Source organism: Mus caroli, chromosome 2 (assembly GCF_900094665.2).
Source record: "Mus caroli chromosome 2, CAROLI_EIJ_v1.1, whole genome shotgun sequence".
In the NCBI taxonomy this organism is placed as follows: domain Eukaryota; kingdom Metazoa; phylum Chordata; class Mammalia; order Rodentia; family Muridae; genus Mus; species Mus caroli.
In genome coordinates, this window is record NC_034571.1 from 123,408,761 (window position 1) to 123,414,276 (window position 5,516).

Sequence of the window (5,516 nt, forward strand, 5' to 3'; positions counted from 1 at the left end):
AGGCCAGCCTGGTCTACAAAGTGAGTTCCAGGACAGCCAGGGATACACAATGGAACCCTGTCTTGAAAAAAAAAAAAAAAAAAAAAAAAAAAAAAAAAAAAAAAAAAAAAAGATAAAAGGGATGGAGGGGCTGAATAGGTGGCTCCGTGATTAAGTAAACTTCCTGCTTTTCCGAAGGCCCTGAGTCAGCTCAGCTTAGGAACAACGGTAACTGTACCTCCCAGGAAGGTAACACCCTGGCCTTTGAGAGCACACTCACACACAGCACTCACTCACATACACATAGACAGAGATCAAAATAAAACAAAGACAGAAAGTGACACCAGAAAGAATCAATTGTATTCCTTGCTCATTAATATTCCCTATTCCTATGTCAATGATGAGTATATGATTTTTAATACAATAAATCTTTAATAATGACCAACTAAACTATGAACAAACTATATTGATGTGGGACAGTTAATTTTTCAGCTTTGGAGGCCAGGAGTCTAGTATGAAAGTAGTGTAGTATGGTGAAGGTCAGCTGGTTGGTCATCCACAGTGGAATGCATAATATATACAGGTATGTAAAAAAGACAAAGACAGAACTGGCATGGGGAGAGGGTGGGAGGTGCTGAAAACAGTCAAGGAAACAGGAATGTGTCTCAAAGTCAAACCTAAGAGAGGTAGGGAAGGGGGTGAGCAACACTGGCCATTCGACGACGGCTCATCCCTGTAATCCCAGGTACTCAGGAAGCTGGAATGGAATAAAAATTCTACCTGGGTGACTTAGTCCCAGCCTCAAAACAACAATGTTGTAAGAGCATCTTGCAGCTTCTTCTGAGGACCAGGATTCAACTCCCAGCTCACAACCATCTATAACTCCAGTTCCAAAGGATCCGATGCCCTCTTCTGACCTCTGTAGGCACCAGATGAATATGTAATGCATATACATTCATATAGGCAAATTACTCATACACATAAATAAATCTAAAAACAAAAACAATAACAATAAAAAAGGCCCATGGATGTGACTCAATAGTTGTTCGTTGCCTACCACACAGAGGCCCCGAGTTCACTCCCCAATACCACCTGAAAGCAGGAAGAAGGCAAGCAAGTCTGCCCAACCAATAGAAATGTGTTATATGAAAGCAGCTGCTCTAAAATGTCTCTTAATCACGTTGATACAACACTAAATCAAACCTCAAAGAAAAAGAAATAAACCAACAGATGCCAAGGAACAGATTATTGAAAATGCTTTAAGAAACAAAAATGGAGGGAGAAATGGAAAAACCTAACAGTGTTATGAACACCACTGAACTATTTAAATCACAGGCACAACTTCAACAAAAATTAAATTTACAAAATACATGTGTGAGAGCTGTGTAATGCCTGTAATCCCAGCATTTTTGAGGCGGAGGCAGGAGTTCATAGCCATCCTTAACTATATACTAAGTTTGAAGCCAGGCTAAGATATATGAGACCCAGCCTCAAAAAGAAAACAAGACAAAGGCCAAACCTAGCCAGGCATAGTAATACACATCTTTAGTCCCAACACTTGGGAGGCAGAGTAAAAGCTTAGAAACTGGCAGTAAGGGTCCTGCGCTGTCAGTGAGAACATTAACTAGGTTGGTCTTCCTTTTTGTTTCTGCATAGGAGCAGAGCCTACCAAAGTAGTCTAGGACAGGTAAGTTTAAGTGTATAAGTGTGTAGGTCAAAATAAGTGTCCATGAGCCAGGCAGTGGTGGCGCACGCCTTTAATCCCAGCACTTGGGAGGCAAAGGCAGGAGGATTTCTGAGTTTGAGGCCAGCCTGGTCTACAGAGTGAGTTTCAGGACAGCCAGAGCTATACAGAGAAACCCTGTCTCCAAAAAAACAAAAAACAAAGCAAAACAAAAAAAAAGTGTCCATGAACTAAGCCAAAACAAAATAATATCTAGCACAAACCAGCCCTCTTCCTTTTTTCCCCTTCCTCCTCTTTCTTTTTTTTTTTAAGACAGGACCTTAAACTACATAGCTGAATGAAAAAAAGACAATGAAGACCAACAGTTCCTAGGTATAGTTGAGGAGTTTATTGTAAGTATGAGGGAGACAACAGCCAGAGGCATCTGGAAGAGTCCAGAATGAACATGGCCAACAAACTAAACTGGGCCATGTGGAGAGGAGAGCCAGAAGCCAAGAGGCCAGGAGAGCAGGAACCAAGAGGCAAAAGGGTAAAAGGGATGGTAGCCAAAATGGCTGAGATTATGTAGAAATCAGAGAAGGCAGAAGAAGGGAAGCTCAGCGTATGGGCTAGAGAGTTTAGGATAGGAGGGGAAGCCTGCCAGTCAGGAAAACTCTACAACAGGTACTGGGAGATGCTGGGAGACCGGATGGCCATTTCCACTTTGATATGTTAGATAGGCACTTCACTTAGTCATTTGTCCAGGGTTGGAGAACTTAACACTAGCCATAGAGGCAGGCCTTGCACTGTGTGCTAAGGTTAGATATGTCACCTAGCCCACCCTCCATTCTAGAAAATGCAAGCAAGTGGAGAGAAATGTAAATACCCATGGTCACGAGAGAACTCTCAACAAAAGTTCCAGTCACATGCACCCAAATTTGTAAGATTTTAAAGTAAGAAACTCCAGAATTCCCTTTGTTAGAGGGGTAGGGAGAGTACCGGGTCTTACTCACAGCCCTGTCTGGTCTCAAACTCACAGAGAAGTGCCTCCTTTATCTCCTGAATGCTGCCATTAAAAATGTGCACCATAAGCCGGGCGTGGTGGCGCACGCCTTTAATCCCAGCACTTGGGAGGCAGAGGCAGGCGGATTTCTGAGTTCGAGGCCAGCCTGGTCTACANAGTGAGTTCCAGGACAGCCAGAGCTACACAGAGAAACCCTGTCTCGAAAAACCAAAAACAAACAAACAAACAAACAAAAAAATGTGCACCATGGTACTAGAGAGATGGTTCAGCAGATAAGAGCACTGACTGCTCTTCCAGAGGTCCTGAGTTCAATTCCCAGCAACCACATGGTGACTCACAGCCATCTGTAGTGGGATCCAATGCCCTCTTCTGGTGTGTCTGAGGACAGCTACACATATACTCATATACATAAAATAAATAAATCTTTTTTTTAAAAAAAAGGCACCACCAGCCAAGCAAGGTCTCGCATGCCTTTAGTCCAGTACTCAGATCTCATGAGTTCGAGTCCAGGACAGCCAGTGCTGGTTACAGTGAGAAACCTTGTCTTGGAGTGGTGGCACTGGGGGAGAAGAAGGGGGGAGTGCACTACCATGGCTGGCCAGAATCCTGAAAGGAGTCTTATGAAACCTGGTGGTGGGAGTAGTGACAGAACTAGTTTTTAATCCCAGCACTTGGGAGGCAGAGGTAGGTAGATGTCTGTGAGTTCAAGGCCAGTCTTGTCTACCAGACAAATTCCAGGACAGCTAGCGCTATACAGAGAAACCCTGACTTGAAAAAAAAAAACAAAAAACAAAAAACAAAGAAAAAGAAAAGATGACTTACTGGCTGGAGAGACTGCTCAGTGTTTAAGAGTACTAGCTGCTCTTCCAGAGGATTGGGGTTTGATTCCCAGCGCTCACACTGTGGCTCACAGTCAACCTTAATTCAAGTCCCAGGAGATCCAACGCCCTCGTCTGGCCTCCTCCAGCACTGCATACAAATGGTGCAGACATGCATAAATGGAAATCACCCATACACATATAATAAAAAATATAAACTGACTTATTTACATGATAAATGCCAAGACTTCGTTGGGGACCAAATAGATAAATAAATAAATAGATAAATGAGGAAGACACACAGACACATCCGTCCGGCACAACTCTCAGCTGTATGAAAATTCAGATTTTATTTTGGTCTACCAAGCAGGACTAAATCCCCTAGAGCTAGCCTGCGGCAACTGAGGACAGTAAGCCTTAGAACCTAGTTCTAGAAAGGCACTGTTCTAAGCCAGGCACTGTTCTACGCCTTTAATCCCAGCACTCGGGAGGCAGAGGTACGATTTCTGAGTTCGAGGCCAGCCTGGTCTACAGAGTGAGTTCCAGGACAGCCAGGGCTACACAGAGAAACCCTGTCTCGAAAAACCAACCAAACAAACAAAAAACAAAGGCACTGTTCTGAGTCCTCAGTGTGGGCAAAGTGCAGAAAACATGAGCACAAAATACCAGTTCTCTCTGACGTTAGAGTATCTAGATTTGAGCGTCACAGGATGAAGCAATGCCCAGATGCCTACACCGAGTGAGCAGCAATGTAGCCTCTGAGAAGAAGGCTACATTGTGAATGTATCGAGTATAAAGGCTCCTGTCCAGAGTTCCCGAGTTAGAGCAAAAAGATCTTAACAGAAAAGGAGCAATTACTTCCTATCCCCGGGGGGAGAAAGAGAAGGGGGAACCACTCCTGGCCCGAGTTGGGTTTGTACAACCAGAAACTGCTTAAAATGAAGAAAGGGTGTTTGTCCTATTGCCTCACCCCATCCTAAGCCCTACATCAAACGCTGCTCAAAGTGCTGGCGAGATGCTGGTCAGAAACGCCGACTCGCAGGCGCCGACCGAGACCCTTAGGCTAAGTCACTTTGCTAGGGTTTCACGTGCACACTGGAATGGAGAGAGAGACCGGGGAGACTGCTATCACAACAGCCCCGTGAGAGACGCAGACACGATCTCCACCTCGCAGGGGGCTAAAAGCGCCGTCCGGAAAAGTCCTTTGCCCACTCTCACAGCAGTCCGCCGTGATAAGGTGACCCTAGATGGTGATGCTGAGAGGTGCTCCGGGGCGGCGCGAGGACAGCCGACGGGGAAGCGCAGCAGGCCCGGGAGAACCGGGATGGCGGAGCGCGCGGCCCGGGCCCGGCGGGGCCAGAGTGCAGGCAGCAAGCCGAGCCACTTCGTACTCCCCGGCCGCCCACTCACCTGAAGCCTGCGAAGGCAGCTCCCTAACTCCAGTCCCGGGCCGCCCCGGGTAAGTCAATGCACAGACTCCTGCATCAACCGCTCCACAACCCACTTCCGGCCAGCGGCCCTCACCTTCCGCTTACGTTGGTACCGGAGCCTCTGAGGCTCAAAAAACCGCAGTCGAAGTTTTCCATGCCCATATTCTAGTTTCTGACTTCAAGGGGTACCTTAGAACATGGGGAGGAAAAAATATCCTGGATGGGTCGCTTTGAAAGTAATTGCGCAGAAGTAATTGGCACAGGTTCTGGGTTTTATGACTTTGAAGAAGTCACACAAACTTTTCAAGCCTAGTTTGTCATCTATACAAAGAGGATCATGATGCATTTCTAATAGTGAAAATGCTTTCAAAAGAGGAACTAGCAATGGATAGATGAAAATGGATGCAAGGAGCCCGGCATAGGGATGCACGACTTTAATCCCAGAACTAAAGAGGCAGAGACAGGTGAATCTTTATGAGTTCGAAGCCAGCCTGATCGAAATAGTTCCAGGACAACCATAGCTATATAAAGAGACCTTGTCTCAAAAGAAAGAGAGAGAGAGAGAGAGAGAGAGAGAGAGAGAGAGAGAGAGAGAGAGAGAG

The 5,516-nt window shown here is 45.8% G+C and overlaps 2 protein-coding genes across 6 annotated transcripts in view; both read right to left on the bottom strand.

The window, feature by feature from the left end:
* Fastkd5 (FAST kinase domains 5) overlaps window positions 1-4,981 on the bottom strand; it is a 15,912-nt gene extending 10,931 nt beyond the window's left edge. The window contains exons 1-2 of one of the 4 annotated variants that reach the window (XM_029474097.1): window positions 4,895-4,981; window positions 3,489-3,635 (exon numbers count right to left, since the gene is read on the bottom strand). The gene's annotated coding sequence lies outside the window, so the exon portion shown is untranslated. Of the gene's footprint in view, window positions 1-759; window positions 774-3,488; window positions 3,636-4,894 lie in introns of those variants that run through there. The other 3 variants (XM_021152700.2, XM_021152704.2, XM_029474098.1) reach the window with 3 other exon arrangements.
* The window catches only part of Ubox5 (U-box domain containing 5), a 40,340-nt gene extending 35,323 nt beyond the window's left edge, over window positions 1-5,017 (bottom strand). The window contains exons 1-2 of one of the 2 annotated variants that reach the window (XM_029474099.1): window positions 4,895-5,017; window positions 3,489-3,635 (exon numbers count right to left, since the gene is read on the bottom strand). The gene's annotated coding sequence lies outside the window, so the exon portion shown is untranslated. The remainder of the gene's footprint in view (window positions 1-3,488; window positions 3,636-4,894) is intronic. The other variant, XM_021152707.1, reaches the window with a different exon arrangement.
* Between the last annotated feature and the right edge of the window lie 499 nt (window positions 5,018-5,516).